At 37.3% G+C, this 18100-nt stretch overlaps 1 protein-coding gene across 1 annotated transcript in view; it reads left to right on the top strand.

Moving 5' to 3' along the window:
• Window positions 1-1301: 1301 nt before the first annotated feature.
• Window positions 1302-18100, top strand: part of LOC5578675 (sodium-dependent nutrient amino acid transporter 1) — an 84532-nt gene continuing 67733 nt past the window's right edge. Inside the window, 1 exon segment of the mRNA XM_021855388.1 lies at window positions 1302-1772. The gene's annotated coding sequence lies outside the window, so the exon portion shown is untranslated.

Below are 18100 nucleotides of genomic sequence, written 5' to 3' on the forward strand. Positions count from 1 at the left end.
TGAGAAAAAAAAAACAATATACGGTTCTCTTCCCAGCATCTTTAGCCTTTTCTAGAATCATATTTCCTCAAATTATACTTTCCAAAAAATCCTAATTTTGGTTGAAAACATTCATTTGGAAGACTGAGTGAAGTTGTTTTAATGCAGTTAACTCTCCCTTACTCGATATTGCGTATCTCAATATCGAGTAAGAGAACCAAAAGTAAAAGTTGGTTGTCATGGTTATATCGATGGTCCCATGAAAAGCATGTGTACTGATTTTGTGCTATGTAACTGGATGGTACCTTTAATATATACACGAAGAAATATTTTTACCTAATTTTTGAGTTTACTTTACCCAAAACTAAGTATATCGATTATAGTTTCAATCCAAAATCTCTCGGTTTTCTCTTTCTCCCACATGAATGTTGCCAAAAATAGAGAGAGCTGCATCTACCCAATGGGAGTATTTTGGCTCAATAAGCCAAATGCAACTTTTCTTATGTTTGGGTCGAAAGAACTCAATTTTGCGTTAAATCAACCGAAAATTGAGTATATTTATCTAATGGAATTGAAGCCAAACTACCTAGTGGGAACCTTGGAAATTTAGCCAAAATTGAGTTATTGGGCTCAACTACGGAATTGCGTTGAAACAACCCAAAATTGAGTTGAATTCCGTCTCCGTGTAGATATTGGAAGACATTTCAAAAAAAAAATCACCTGGCATCCCTGGTTTGAAGTACAGAGTACACAAACCCGCCAGCTAACCTGCTTACCAGCTGTCACTTCCACTTCCCCAGCAGCTGAATTCACTTCGCACCCACTGACTGCTTAGATTGCCGAACCTCCCTTCAATTAATCTTGTTACAGACAACTTATTTTGCTTCTGTTGGTCAGCCAAAAGCATAAATTTTCACAGTTTGGTTTACCAACAAGCAAACAAAGTAGACATTTACTTTTTTACAGAAATGGTGAAAATTTTATTTAAACCAAACGCAAACGACCACGTTCAAACCAATCGAATCGCTAACGCTTCATTTTTGCGCGCTTTGCTATGCGATGTTTCACCGACCTGCCTTCGCGCGCGATCCGCGATCACAACAGCTCTGCACTAACATCGCTACGCGGGCTCTCGCGTGGTGCGCCTCAGCGCCTCTAACAATCGAAGCTGGTGCGCATTCGGTGGCCAAAGCGAAAGAGATCTATCCGTCCGGCTCGTGTTTGAATCGGCTACTACCTAACCATGTGCGCGGGCTGCTCAAAGCTCACCACACTGAATGCGGCCTGCCGATTTTCAGCTGCAAATATATTACTACCAGCTTAGATGCGATGTTTTCCTCAGTCTGACGGTGGCTGTGAACGCGCGCGGATCCATCGGAACCAATAAGTCTTCTATCCCCGGGTTGACCGTTATTCCTAGGTTGGTGTTGTGGAGAAAAACAGATCGTGAAGAGTTCTGATCGATTCAGTGATTCGGAGTTGTAATCGAATTTAATTGAATCGAATTACACGGTAGATGACCCGTGGTTACCGGTTGAGGGTGGGCTTATGAAGGCCAACCGGCGAATTGTTGTGTGTGTGTTTTGACAAAATAAAAGGAAGTCTAAATTTGGTGCCAAGTGAGAATGAAAATATACGTTGCGGAACACCAACGGAAAGCTTGCTGATTGTTTGGACCACGTGGTGAAAGTGATTGCGACGGAGCTAAACGCGCTGTTATTAGAGGGCCGTTTGTCGGCGTCATCCATAAGCAATTGGCACAGAGTGCGGTGCGGCGATTGGTGACAACTAAAGTAAGTCATTATCACCTGATTGTGTTGTTGGCGGATAGAGATTTGTAGGGGTATGCGATATGATTTTTTTAAATGTCGAGACGAACGAAACGATACTCGGAATACTTAGCACTGGTAATGAAGAAACGCAACGAAATATGAAAATGTTTTACAAAGGTACACACTTAAATTATTTCACCGACCTCAGTGAAATTTTTCGCCGAGAACCCAACAGCTGAGAATTCGGTAATTTTTAACGCTGAATCTCGGTACTTATTTTACCGAGATTTCGGCAATCCGAATTTTTTGCCGAGATCTCGGCAAACGTTACCGAGATTCGGTAAACGTTTACCGAGATCTCGGTAAAAAAAATTACCGAGAATCGTCAAATTATTACCGAGATATCAGCTGTTGGGTTCTCGGCGAAACCGTTTAAGTGTGTAGATACAAAATTTTATATAGCACGGAATTTGTCGGTACAAGACGAAAACATAGTTTTGTTCCAAGGAATAAATTGTTCAAAATTGTTTGTCTTGTGTTTTTTTTGCGCAAAAGGCTTGAAGAGCATATGCAATTCTCCACCATATAATCTAAATCTAATCCAGGATGTTTTAAATTTTGTCAAGATTGTGTGTTGATTTTGCGCAAGATTCTTGGAGATTTATACCTCGAATTATGTGCTAAGTGTATGCCTAGAATGCTTTCGCGATAATTCACCTAGGATTGGGTTCAAAACTGGGGGACACTATTGCTATCAGCTGTTCAAAGATTTTTTTTATCATGTCAGTAAAGTAAAACACCTACCCCAATGGTAAATAAGCGAGAAAAATAGGTTGTATCATCTCTCTCTCTCTCTTTGGGGCTCTCGTTCACTGCTGTTATTTATCAAGCTTGTTACAACTTCACTTGCGAAACATTGCCGATCATGGACCGATACATATGCGATGTTTTTCTTCGCTTGCTTTGATCGTGCTTCGAAATCAATTGAGAACGAATTCTGCAAGATTCTGTAGAAACCTGGTGATGTCCTGCCTAACATTCTATGAGAGTACTACTCAAGTTTTCCGTGAAATGCGTGTTACAGCATCCTGTAAGCAGTAAAAATCTTTAGTATAAAAAAACAACTCTTGTTATTCTTACCTTAATCAAAAGTTGAAATTATCTGCCTTGATATGTACACCTATCAACAGGTCTTATATTAGAAGTCTTCATAGTTAGGGGGGTCCGTAGCCTTGAGGTTACGCTTTCGCTTCATAAGCGGAAGGTCATGGATTCAATTCCCAGCCCCTCCAAAAAATAACCCGTCCAGCCACCAGAAGACGCCGCACGGAGGACCGTGCTTAGGAGGGGAGCACATCCATCCTCCGTCAGTTTCAGATGGTGACTGAGACAAACTGACCCACTTCGCAGGCAGCTAGCCTCAAACGACTCAGGAACACGGCAAAACGAACCACCGCGAGAGCAATGGACTATGGCTTATGGAAATCGATTGGACCAACAGCAGAGCACTCTCCTACCTGCTCGGTGTGAGAGCAAAAGAGCAGAAGAGAGTGAAAGCAGATGTAAATATAGATTAGTTAAAAATAGAACTGTATCGGTAAGGAAGATACAGATAAACTGATTTCGGCACAGTAGTGGCCACGAGCACGGAGTGCCTTTAAAAAAAAAAAAAAAAAAAAAAAAAAAAAAAAAAAAAAAAAAAAAAAAAAAAAAAAAAAAAAAGTCTTCATAGTTTTCGTGGGTCTCACAAAATGATGACAACTACCGGTTGTACGTTGAGCAGTCCTGTTTAGCAGTCTTTTATTTGGTGAGTGCGCATCGTACCTTCGTGCTGTGCGTACACGAATTCTCTCTGCTCTTGGAAGTTTTCTTAAAAACTACCTAAAGCAATAAAACAGTACTTTTCAGTGCTACAAAAACAGTACTTTTCAGTGCTAAAATTAAAAACGGTACTTTTCAGTGCTACTAAAACAGTACTTTTCAGTACTGCTCTTTGATTCAAGTGAGGAAGCAAAGAGTGCCGCCTATCGTGGTCAGTTGTTCCGAATTTGGGGGATTTAGGCAGGAGATCTTGAACTCCATTAGGGGAATCAAGGTTTCCTTCCAAATCGCAAAGAAAGGAGACTGTCGCGTTTTGCCGGAAACTCTTAAAGATCGTGAGCTTCTTCTCAAACATCTTGAAGAGAAGAAGCACAAATTTTTTACTTATGACGACAAAACTGAACGTTTGTTCAAAGTTGTCTTGAAAGGTCTCTCAAGTGACTATAAAACACCTGAAGAGATCAAAAATGGAATAAATGATTTACTTGGATTTTACCCAGTCCAAGTAATCATTATGAAAAAGAGAACCCAATCTGGCATTGTTCGGAAAGGGCTTTCTCAAGAAATTTATTTAGTTCACTTTAACAAAAAAGAACTAAATAATATTAAAGCTTTAGAAAAAGCAAAACTTTTGTTTGATGTCCGTGTGACATGGGAACATTTCCAGAAACCTGGAGGAAATTACCAGAACCCCACTCAGTGCCGTCGGTGCCAAAAGTGGGGTCATGGTACAAAAAATTGTCTCATGGATGCTAAATGCATGATTTGCGGAGGTTCTTCTCACGCCAAAGACGTCTGTCCAGTGAAGGAAGATACCACCAAATTCATATGTTGTAATTGCGGGGCTAACCATAAGTCCAATTTTTGGAATTGTCCTTCACGCAAAAAGGTCATTGAGGCTCGTGCCAGGCAGATGAAAGATAATATCCGTCACGATAACGGTCGTTTCCGGAATTTGCCTGATAGAGTATCGAACAATGCTCATTTTTCAGTTAACGATCGCTTGATCATGAATCATACCCATCAGGAAGATCATAATCATGCTCATTCACAAACAAATTTTAATCCGTCGGGTAGCCGTTCGAAACTTTCTATTTCGAATGTATCTACCCACGGTAAATCCTTTGCCGATATCGTAGCCGGAAATTCGAACTCCTCCCCAGTTCGATCCATGGGTACCCATTCTACTTGTTTCAAATCAAATGGAAAAAACCCTACCGCCACAGGTAACTCCGCTTCTTCGTCTACCGGAAATTCCAATGGGAAATCACATGACATGTCTGCCTCTGATTTTAATTTTCTAACTGAACAATTGAATCTAATGATTGATGCAATGTTCAAAGCCACCACTATGACTGAAGCAGTCCAAGTAGGTGTAAAATTTACAAATCAAATTGTTATTGGATTACGTTTTTCTAATGGATCCAAATAATAATTTAAATATTTTAAATTGGAATGCTTGTTCTCTGAATGGTAAAGAGGACGAGCTGTTTAATTTTCTTACGGTTAATAACGTGCATATAGCAGTTATTACCGAAACGTATTTAAAACCTGGATCTAAACTCAAAAGAGATCCTAACTTTTTTGTTTATCGTAATGATCGACTTGATGGGGCATGTGGGGGAGTTGCAATCATCATTCATAGGCGTATAAAACATCAACTGTTTTCGTCATTTGAAACTAAAGTTTTTGAAACTTTAGGTGTTTCTGTTGAAACACAGTTTGGTAAATATACTTTCATAGCTGCCTATTTGCTTTTTCAATGCTCTGGACAGCAAGTTAATTTGCTCCAAACTGACTTGCGAAAATTGACTCGCAATAAGTCAAAATTTTTTGTCATTGGTGACTTTAATGCCAAACATCGGTCATGGAATAATTCTCAAAGTAATTCCAACGGCAGAATTTTATTTGATGAGTGCTCTTCAGGATATTTCTCAATTCAATACCCTGATAGCCCCACATGTTTTTCCTCTTCTAGAAATCCATCTACGATTGATTTGGTCTTAACCGACTCTAGTCATCTTTGTAGCCAACTGATTACTCATGCTGATTTTGATTCTGATCATGTCCCTGTTACATTTCAAATATCCCAAGAAGCGATTCTCAATCCTATCAGCTCCACTTTCAATTATTTACGAGCCGCCTGGAATATATATAAAACGTATGTTGACTCTAATCTTGATGTTAACATTTCTTTAGAAACTAAACTTGATATTGACAATGCTCTTGAAACTTTAACAAATTCCATTGTTGAAGCCCGGAGCATTGCAATTCCAAAATGTGAAGTAAAATTTGAATCCGTGATTATAGACGATGATCTTAAACTCTTGATCCGTCTTAAAAACGTGAGGAAAAGGCAATTTCAACGCACTCGCGATCCTGCTATGAAAATTATATGGCAGGATTTGCAGAAAGAAATCAAGAAACGTTTTGCTCAATTAAGAAACAAAAATTTTGAAAATAAAATTTCTCAATTGGACCCTGGCTCTAAGCCCTTTTGGAAATTATCTAAAATCTTGAAAAAACCTCAGAAGCCAATACCGGCATTGAAAGAGGAAAACAAATTATTACTAACTAATTGCGAAAAAGCTCAAAAACTTGCTATGCAGTTTGAAAGTGCGCACAATTTTAATTTAGGACTTACTAGTCCAATTGAAAATGAAGTTACTCAGGAGTTCGAAAATATTCTCAATCAAGAGAACGTTTTCGAAAATGCCTGGGAGACTGATTTGGAAGAAGTGAGAACTATTATTAAAAAATTCAAAAACATGAAAGCTCCTGGCGATGATGGAATTTCCTACATCCTCATCAAGAAACTTCCAGAAAGTAGCTTATCATTTTTAGTTGATATATTTAACAAATGTTTTCAATTAGCATATTTTCCTGACAAATGGAAAAATGCTAAGGTTGTTCCAATTTTAAAACCAGACAAAAATCCTGCAGAAGCTTCTAGCTATCGTCCAATCAGTTTGCTTTCCTCCATCAGTAAACTTTTTGAAAAGGTTATTTTGAACAGAATGATGGCCCACATCAACGAAAATTCAATTTTTGCCAATGAACAGTTCGGATTCCGCCATGGACATTCGACCACTCATCAACTTTTACGTGTAACAAATTTGATCCGTTCCAACAAATCTGAAGGCTATTCTACTGGTCTTGCTCTTCTAGACATAGAAAAAGCATTCGACAGTGTTTGGCATGAAGGTTTGATTGTAAAATTAAAAAACTTTAATTTTCCAACATACATTGTTAGAATAATTCAAAGTTATCTGTCAAATCGTACACTTCAGGTTAATTATCAGAACTCCAGATCTGAAAGACTTCCTGTAAGAGCTGGTGTTCCTCAAGGCAGCATTTTGGGACCAATATTATACAATATTTTCACATCTGACTTACCTGAGCTACCTCAGGGATGTCAAAAATCTTTGTTTGCGGATGACACAGGCCTCTCCGCCAAAGGACGAAGCCTGCGTGTCATCTGTAGTCGATTGCAAAAAAGTTTGGATATTTTTTCTTCATACTTGCAAAAATGGAAGATTTCTCCTAATGCTTCCAAAACTCAACTAATAATATTCCCACATAAACCAAAAGCTCTTTATTTGAAACCTTCAAGTAGACATGTTGTCACGATGAGAGGGGTTCCAATAAATTGGTCAGATGAAGTTAAGTATCTAGGGCTCATGCTAGATAAGAATTTAACTTTCAAAAATCACATTGAGGGCATTCAAGCCAAATGTAATAAATATGTAAAATGTCTCTATCCCCTTATTAATAGAAAATCAAAACTTTGTCTTAAGAACAAGCTTTTGATATTCAAACAAATTTTCAGGCCAGCCATGTTGTATGCTGTACCAATATGGACTAGCTGTTGTAATACCAGGAAGAAAGCTCTGCAGAGAATTCAAAATAAAATTTTGAAAATGATTCTGAGGCTTCCTCCCTGGTATAGTACCAATGAGTTACATAGAATATCCAACGTTGAAACATTGGAACAAATGTCAAATACAATCATTATTAATTTCAGGCAAAAATCGTTACAATCTTCTATTGCCACGATTAATGCGTTATATGTTTAGGTTAAGTTAGGTTAAGTATATTAAAAACTTTTTTTTTTCTCTTATAAGCAGGTGAAATCAACTCACCTGTAAAAAAAACTGAACTGCTACGCCAAATGAAATGTAATATGTTGTTAACAAAATGTTGATTAAATCTTAAATTTGTTTTACCAAATTAGGATGATAGTGTTGTCAAATAACACAGAACACCTAGATATAAGAAATGAATGTAATGTTTGGAATGATACTAATAAAGAAAAAAAAAAAAAAAAGTATTTTATTTTGTGCTCAGAATATGAAAATTTATCTTTCAATATTTTATAAAAACTCTATAATAAAAGAACTTTTCGAACATTACACACTACACCACCTCCCTTCCCACCATTTTTTTTGTCTGGAATCAATTTTTATTTTTCGCAAAATTTCATAAAAATATCTCTTTTTACCAAAAATATCGGAGATTTTTTATTTTAACGAAACGGAACGAAATTTAAAAAAGCGCACGATAAAATTGCTTGAAATTCCACTGAAGTGCGTTTCGGACGCTTTTTGACATAACCATTCGAAATATCGCATAACCTTATACATTTGTGCATCACTTCCAGAGAGTATGTTTGAGTTGATTGATTGAATACAATGGCTTGGAAATCGCTTAAAATTGAAAGCAATGCATCTTAAATGACGGTATTGCAATCAAACTTTACGACCACTAGAATGGGAGCGGAAATGTACTGTCCCCTCATGGAACTTTGTCATAAACTTGTTTCCAGGTCATATGCGGCTGGGTAACCATAAAACAATTACTGACGGACAGGTACGAAAGTGAGGGAACAAAATTCTAATAAAGCCCTACGTGACTTTTTGCAGTGTGACGATCGATGCTGTCAGGGTCTCGAATATTTATCGGGAGCAAATAATTAGCAAAATCTCGTACCCTGAATATGCATGTTTTTGCAGCTGTCATCTCTAAAACACTCAGTTGCATAATATGTCTTCTTCTTCTCATTAACGACCTCATTGATAGTTAATCAGTAGTTATAATAAACTTAAACAAAACAATACCAACTCAAGCAAATCCAACCATTTCCGAGAATATGTCAAGAATATGCATTAGAATGGCTCAAAAAAACTTTTTTGCTCCACTCCGCTCATTCGGTTCTAGATCAGATTCCGAGTGTCCTCCCAAAATTTGAGCTCATTCAAATGAAAACTGAGACTGTACAAGCCCATCAAAGGAGAAAACAATGAATTCAATGATTGAAGCTACGTTGATACTGTGAGATACATTCATCAGCTACAACTTTGCCGAAGATCGTTTACAAATCGAACATCTCAGTAATTAGTTATACAGTGGATACGAGTAACTGACACTGAAGAAAGCTGTAGAAATATTATATGCCTTAAAATGACTTTAGGACATTTCGTCGAATGACATTTGGTCGAAAGGACATTTGGTCGAATCTTTTTGGAACAATTATTTTGGTCAAATGACGTTCAGTTGAACGGAAATTTGGTTGCAACCTTATTTTCACATGGTTTATTAAATGATCACTAGGTAAAATAATTATTATTAAAGTTTTGCAAAGTTGGTAAAGTAACGTAAGTAAATTTATTATTCTTTGAAAATATCATCATTCTTTAAAAAACAGCTCTACGACCTATTTTAACGATTACTTAACGATTTGAACACTATGTTTTATTATTAATTATTATTTTGAAATGTCAACGTTCTTCGTGATGAACTGCTGATCTTTATCTGAGGGAAGCATTTGGAGAGAGTGCTCGGTTACTTTCTTTGAATTCCGGGTCTTGCAGCTTACGGACGTGGAAATGAAAGCTGAAATCAGAAATAAAACAGCAGGAAACTGTGCTTTAAGGAAAACCTTCATGGCGAAGTGAATGTTAGGTGCCGGTAACTCTACTTATGATCAATTGGCTTATTGTGATTTTCAGCCTAATAACATTCCTCAAGCAAATATATGGCTTTACTGACAGTGTTGATGACCTCAGGTGAATCACAGAGTTTGTAGTAGAAGCTTTGAATTATTAAAAAAGAAAATTGTGTTAATTCTATGTATGGGGAAAGAGATGATGAGTTTACTGAGGCGATAAAATTTGGCCTGCTTCTATATAATATCAGTTTATCTCGATTCGCGGAACGAGTCTGAACGAAAAAGCAGCATGAAACGTCATGATATCAAGAGGTTGATATTATATATGTTGGGAGAGCGTCCATCAAATTTAATACCAAAATTTTACTAATCGCATATAGATTGTTGGTAAAATGGTTGATGTTTTTTTTTCAATTATTCAATTACTCTTGTATTAGCGACATAATGCTACTCTCGACGGTCAAACTAAACGAAATGTCAGTTCGACCAAATATCATATGCTTTATGTTGCAACTAAGCCTTTTCGATCAAATGTCCATTGACGAAATGTCCGTTCGACCAAATGTACTTTCGACCAAACGTCATTCGACAAAATGTCATTCGACCAAATGTCATAGATTCTGTAGAAATATTGAACCAAAATTTAAACCAGTTAAAAATTACAGAGCGTTAGGCTTTGAGCCAATTTTTCTCAAAATATGAAAAATGTTATTTGGTCCACTCTGACTTAACGCCGACCAATTGTGCTGCTTCGTCCCGCAAGGGTTAAAAAATGGATGGATAGTATCTTCAATAAAATTGTAAAGGAGCTCAAGGGCAGTCTAATGACATGAATTTATTATTATTTACATGAACTCCTCGACTTGTTTTGTCAGTGACTTTTGTCGGCATACTGCAATGAGCATGGTTCCTAGATCAGATATTTAAGCAAGGTTTTATAATGGATCCTGAACTGCCATTATACGCATAATTTTCCCATGTTTAGTCTTATATTACTTATAGTTTTAGAAAACACTCACAATAAATTAACTTTGTTCGGAAACTCAATGGAAAGCAATCCAAGTCAATTTGACCCATTGTTGAATTTTCACGCATAACTGTCTCACCATAAAATTCGCAGTAAAATATTCAGTACGCATTTTTTATCTGACCGTGGATTTGAGAAATTGTTTTGAATATCTTCTTCATATGTTGGCTTTACATCCCATGTGGAACAAAACCTGTTATATGTCTTATTATCGCACCCCAATATTAACCCTTGCGTGCCTGCCCTCAAATTTCATTGAAATTTTCAATTTCGAAATATTATTTCCTTTCCGTTTTCAACAAATTTCCGTAGAAGTTTCAGGATCGATCGCAATTTTTTAAGTTCTTGGAACCACGGTCATCGATTCGAAAATTATATTAATTCTGGATTTACTTCGGAAAGTAGCGAGGTTACCTCACTGGAAGAATGAATTACCACTTTTATTTCGAGTCCATGGCTTGCGACCCATCAAACTTCATGATTTAGCAAACTTAGTCTAAAGAAGAATAGTTCAAGCATTTTTAGACGACATGCTGGGTTGTTCCGGATACCCGTTTCCCTGAGGGTTAGTAGTGTAAATCATATGATTTCAGTATGGATCCTGAGATTGTAATGTGGATCGCCTGATTGCAGTGGATCCCAGAACTCTAGTGTGGATTCTGGTATTTCAGTGTGGGTCACTCTATTCCAGTGCGAATCCTGGGTTTGTAGTGTAGATCGAAGGACAGTGTGGATCGTGGTAGTACAGTGTCGATCTTTGGATTCCATTGGGGATATTGGGATTCCAGTGTGGATCTTCAGATCCCCATGTAGAGTTCAGTAAGGATCCTTTGGTAATAGTGTAATCTTAGGATTAAAGTATTGATCGTGGAACTTCAGTGTGGATCTTGGAATAACATTTTGGATTCTGAGATTCCAGCCTGAATTCTGGTATTTTAGTGTGGATCTTATGATAACAGTGTAAATCTTGGGATTTAAAATGTTGGCTTTGGGATTTCAGTATGTATTCTGGAATTCCATTGTAAATCCTGGGATTTCAGGGTAGAGACTGTGTGTATCCAGGGATTCTAGCGTGGACCGTAGGATTTCGATGTGGATCCTGGGAATGTAATGTGAAACACAGAATTTCAGTAGATTTAGGTGGGTATTCTTGGTTTCCAGTGCAGATCCTTAGATTCCCGTGCGGTTCCTGGCATCCCGTGTGAATCCTGGTGGTTGTGTGGAATATGGTATTCCAGTGTGAAATCTTGTGTTTTAGCATAAAACCTGATATTCCAGTGTCGATCCTAGGATTTCAGTATGGAGTAAGGGATTCCAGTGTGAATGTTGGTATTCCAATGTAGATACTTGAATTCCAATGTGTACACTGATATTCGAGTGTGGACCCTGGATTTTCGAGATTAGTTCAGGATTATTATTAGAGGCATTTTAGGATTCCAGTGTGGATAATGGAATTCCAGTTAGGATCCTTTTTTTTTTTTTTTTTTTTTTTTTTTTTTTTTTTTTTTTTTTAATTTCTTTATTAGTATCATTCCAAATATTACATTCATTATTTCTTATATCTAGGTGTTCTGTGTTATTAGACAACAATATCATCCTAATTTGGTAAAACAAATCTAAGATTTTATTAACATTTTGTTAACAACATTTTACATTTCATTTGCCGTAGCAGTTCAGATTTTTTACAAGTGAGTTGATTTCACCTGCTTATAAGAGAAAAAAAAAAGTTTTTAATATACTTAACCTAACTTAATCTAAACATATAACGCATTAATCGTGGCAATAGAAGATTGTAACGATTTTTGCCTGAAATTATTGATTATTTTATTTGACATTTGTTCCAATGTTTCAACATTGGATATCCTATGTAACTCATTGGTACTATACCAGGGAGGAAGCCTCAGAATCATTTTCAAAATTTTATTTTGAATTCTCTGCAGAGCTTTCTTCCTGGTATTACAACAGGTAGTCCATATTGGTACAGCATACAACATGGCTGGCCTGAAAATTTGTTTGAATATCAAAAGCTTGTTCTTAAGACAAAGTTTTGATTTTCTATTAATAAGGGGATAGAGACATTTTACATATTTGTTACATTTGGCTTGAATGCCCTCAATGTGATTTTTGAAAGTTAAATTCTTATCTAGCATGAGTCCTAGATACTTAACTTCATCTGACCAATTTATTGGAACCCCTCTCATCGTGACAACATGTCTACTTGAAGGTTTCAAATAAAGAGCTTTTGGTTTATGTGGGAATATTATTAGTTGAGTTTTGGAAGCATTAGGAGAAATCTTCCATTTTTGCAAGTATGAAGAAAAAATATCCAAACTTTTTTGCAATCGACTACAGATGACACGCAGGCTTCGTCCTTTGGCGGAGAGGCCTGTGTCATCCGCAAACAAAGATTTTTGACATCCCTGAGGTAACTCAGGTAAGTCAGATGTGAAAATATTGTATAATATTGGTCCCAATATGCTGCCTTGGGGAACACCAGCTCTTACAGGAAGTCTTTCAGATCTGGAGTTCTGATAATTAACCTGAAGTGTACGATTTGACAGATAACTTTGAATTATTCTAACAATGTATGTTGGAAAATTAAAATTTTTCAATTTTACAATCAAACCTTCATGCCAAACACTGTCGAATGCTTTTTCTATGTCTAGAAGAGCAAGACCAGTAGAGTAGCCTTCAGATTTGTTGGAACGGATCAAATTTGTTACACGTAAAAGTTGATGAGTGGTCGAATGTCCATGGCGGAATCCGAACTGTTCATTGGCAAAAATTGAATTCTCGTTGATGTGGGCCATCATTCTGTTCAAAATAACCTTTTCAAAAAGTTTACTGATGGAGGAAAGCAAACTGATTGGACGATAGCTAGAAGCTTCTGCAGGATTTTTGTCTGGTTTTAAAATTGGAACAACCTTAGCATTTTTCCATTTGTCAGGAAAATATGTTAATTGAAAACATTTGTTAAATATATCAACTAAAAATGATAAGCTACTTTCTGGAAGTTTCTTGATGAGGATGTAGAAAATTCCATCATCGCCAGGAGCTTTCATATTTTTGAATTTTTTAATAATAGTTCTCACTTCTTCCAAATCAGTCTCCCAGGCATTTTCGAAAACGTTCTCTTGATTGAGAATATTTTCGAACTCCTGAGTAACTTGATTTTCAATTGGACTAGTAAGTCCTAAATTAAAATTGTGCGTACTTTCAAACTGCATAGCAAGTTTTTGAGCTTTTTCGCAATTAGTTAGTAATAATTTGTTTTCCTCTTTCAATGCCGGTATAGGCTTCTGAGGTTTTTTCAAGATTTTAGATAATTTCCAAAAGGGCTTAGAGCCGGGGTCCAATTGAGAAATTTTATTTTCAAAATTTTTGTTTCTTAAATCTGCAAAACGTTTCTTGATTTCTTTCTGCAAATCCTGCCATATAATTTTCATAGCAGGATCACGAGTGCGTTGAAATTGCCTTCTCCTCACGTTTTTAAGACGGATCAAGAGTTTAAGATCATCGTCTATAATCACGGATTCAAATTTTACTTCACATTTTGGAATTGCAATGTTTCTGGCTTCAACAATGGAATTTGTTAAAGTTTCAAGAGCATTGTCAATATCAATTTTAGTTTCTAAAGAAATGTTAACATCAAGATTAGAGTCAACATACGTTTCATATATATTCCAGTCGGCTCGTAAATAATTGAAAGTGGAGCTGATAGGATTGAGAATCGCTTCATGCGATATTTGAAATGTAACAGGGACATGATCAGAATCAAAATCAGCATGAGTAACTAATTGGCTACAAAGATGACTAGAGTCGGTTAAGACCAAGTCAATCGTAGATGGATTTCTAGAAGAGGAAAAACATGTAGGGCTATCAGGGTATTGAATTGAGAAATATCCTGAAGAGCACTCATCAAATAAAATTCTGCCGTTGGAATTACTTTGAGAATTATTCCATGACCGATGTTTGGCATTAAAGTCACCAATGACAAAAAATTTTGACTTATTGCGAGTTAATTTTCGCAAGTCAGTTTGAAGCCAATTAACTTGCTGTCCAGAGCATTGAAAAGGCAAATAGGCAGCTATGAAAGTATATTTACCAAACTGTGTTTCAACAGAAACACCTAAAGTTTCAAAAACTTTAGTTTCAAATGACGAAAACAGTTGATGTTTTATACGCCTATGAATGATGATTGCAACTCCCCCACATGCCCCATCAAGTCGATCATTACGATAAACAAAAAAGTTAGGATCTTTTTTAAAGTTGGATCCAGGTTTTAAATAAGTTTCGGTAATAACTGCTATATGCACGTTATTAGCTGTAAGAAAATTAAACAGCTCGTCCTCTTTACCATTCAGAGAACGAGCATTCCAATTTAAAATATTTAAATTATTATTTGGATCCATTAGAAAAACGTAATCCAATAACAATTTGATTTGTAAATTTTACACCTACTTGGACTGCTTCAGTCATAGTGGTGGCTTTGAACATTGCATCAATCATTAGATTCAATTGTTCAGTTAGAAAATTAAAATCAGAGGCAGACATGTCATGTGATTTCCCATTGGAATTTCCGGTAGACGAAGATGCGGAGTTACCTGTGGCGGTAGGGTTTTTTCCATTTGATTTGAAACAAGAAGAATGGGTACTCATGGAACGAACAGGGGAAGAGTTCAAATTACCTGCTACGATATCGGCAAAGGATTTACCGTGGGTAGATACATTCGAAATTGAAAGATTCGAACGACTACCCGACGGATTAAAATTTGTTTGTGAATGAGCATGTTTATGATCTTCCTGGTGGGTATGATTCCTAATCAAGCGATCGTTAACTGAAAAATGAGCATTGTTCGATACTCTACCAGGCAAATTCCGGAAACGACCGTTATCGTAACGGATATTATCCTTCATCTGCTTGGCACGAGCCTCAACGACTCTTTTGCGTGAAATGCATTCCCAAAAGTTAGCTTTGTGAGGGCCCTTGCAATTGGCGCATTGAAATTTTCTGGTATCTTCTTTCACAGGACAGTCGTCCTTAGCGTGAGAAGAACCTCCGCAAATCATGCATTTAGCATCCATGCGACAATTTTTTGTACCATGACCCCACTTTTGGCACCGACGGCACTGAGTGGGGTTCTGGTAATTTCCTCCAGGTTTCTGGAAATGTTCCCACGTCACACGGACATCGAACATAAGTTTAGCTTTTTCTAAAGCTTTAATATTATTTAGTTCTTTTTTGTTAAAGTGAACTAAATAATATTCTTGAGAAAGCCCTTTCCGAACAATGCCAGATTGGGTTCTCTTTTTCATAATGATTACTTGGACTGGGGAAAATCCAAGTAAATCATTTATTCCATTTTTGATCTCTTCAGGTGACTTATAGTCACTTGAGAGACCTTTCAAGACGACTTTGAACAAACGTTCAGTTTTGTCGTCATAAGTAAAAAATTTGTGCTTCTTCTCTTCAAGATATCTGAGAAGAAGTTCGCGATCTTTAAGAGTTTCCGGCAAAACGCGACAGTCTCCTTTCTTTGCGATTTGGAAGGAAACCTTGATTCCCCTAATGGAGTTCAAGATCTCCTGCCTAAATCCCCCAAATTCGGAACAACTGACCACGATAGGCGGCACTCTTTGCTTCCTCACTTGAATCAAAGAGCCTGGGCTAGAGGCTGCTTCGATTTGGTGTTCGGAAAATTTGTCTAGAGCATCGAACTGATTGCTCATTTCAATACAATTATTCATTTCACCCTTGGAAGAAACTTCGCATTCCGGGGAAGCGTCCTTTCTTCCATTCTTGCCACGTGTAGTGACAGTTTTAAAACCCACTTTTTTGGAAGGAAGTAGTGAATTCAGAGATTCACCCTTCCTTTTGTTAGTTGTTGATACCATGTTTAGTTAATAAACGAGAAAGACGTGACCTTCGAGAGGTTTTTTCCCTAGACGGTGTCCAAGAAGGATTACCACCGCTAGCTTTCGCCAACGGGTCCAACGAAAAATCGAAGGCACGGGTCCAAACAAGGATCGTAAAGGGATCAATAGTAGAAAAAATAGTACTGAAAAGTACTGTTTAAGTAGCACTGAAAAGTACCGTTTTTAATTTTAGCACTGAAAAGTACTGTTTGTGTAGCACTGAAAAGTACTGTTTTATTGCTTTAGGTAGTTTTTAAGAAAACTTCCAAGAGCAGAGAGAATTCGTGTACGCACAGCACGAAGGTACGATGCGCACTCCCAGTTAGGATCCTGGAGTTTCAGTGTTAATCCTGGTGTTGCAGTATAGATCCTGGTATACCAAGATGAATCCTAAGGTAGAATTCTAGTTTGGTTCTTTGGCTTTTAGTATGGGTACTAGGATTCCAGTATGGATCATGGTATTCTAGTGTGGATCTTGGGATTCCAGTGTGGATACTGGGATTGCAGTGTAGATTCTGATATTTAAGTATGAATTCTAAATTTTCAGTGTGGATCTAGGAATACCACTGTGAATACTGCGATTCTAGTGTGGATCCTAGAAATTCAATATAGATTCTAAGAAGCCAATGTGGATTCTGGGATTTTAACATGCATGCTGGGTTTCTAGTGTGGATTATGGGGTTCCAAAGTGGATCCTGGTGTTACAATATAGATCCTGGTATTCCAGTATGGTTTTTAAGTTTGTAGCGTAGTTCATGGGATTCCAGCAAAGATCTTGGGATTTCAGTGTCATTTTCTTCTTCTTTGCCCTCCGTCCTCACTGGGATTGCGCCTGCTTCTCAGTTTAGTGTTCAATGAGCACTTCCACAGTTATTAACTGCGAGCTTTCTTTGCCAAAGTTGCCATTTCCGCACTTGTATTTCGTGTGGCAGGTACGACGTTACTCTATGCCCAGGAATGTCAGGGAAATTTCCATTACGAAAAGATCCTGGACTCACCAGACATTTTCAGCATGGCTTTCCTTTGTAGCTGCGGAATCTAACCACTCGGCTAAGGAAGGCTCCTGTGAATCCTGGAATTCCTACGTGAATCCTGAGATCCTTTTGTGAATTTCGGTATTTTATTGTGGATCCTGGGTTTCTATTGTGAATATTGGGATTCCAGTGTGGATTCCGGTATTCAAGTCTAGATCCTAGGATTTCAGTATGGATCCTAGTATTCTAGTGTTGATTGTTTTACTTCATTGTGGATCCTAGGCCTTAAGTGTGGATATTCCAGTATAATTTGTTGTACTTCAGTGTGACTTCATTGTAGATCCTAGGCTTCTAATGTGAACATAGGGATTCCACTGTGGTTTGTTTAGTTTCAAATCCATGTCACTGTAGTGTAGATCGTAGAGTGTCTGTGTGGATCTCGGGATTCCAGTGTGGACCTTGGGATTCCAGTGTGAATCTTGTGATTTCAGTGTGGATTGGAACATGGTTTCCAAGATGAATTCTGGGATTCCATTAGGGATCCTAGGATTCTGGTGTGAATTGTCGGATTCCAGTGTAGATCCTGGAAATCCAGTATGAATCCTGGATTTACGGTGTGAATTCTAGGATTTCAATATTGATATTGGAATACCAGTGGGGGTTT

This window comes from Aedes aegypti, chromosome 3 (assembly GCF_002204515.2).
Source record: "Aedes aegypti strain LVP_AGWG chromosome 3, AaegL5.0 Primary Assembly, whole genome shotgun sequence".
NCBI lineage: Eukaryota > Metazoa > Arthropoda > Insecta > Diptera > Culicidae > Aedes > Aedes aegypti.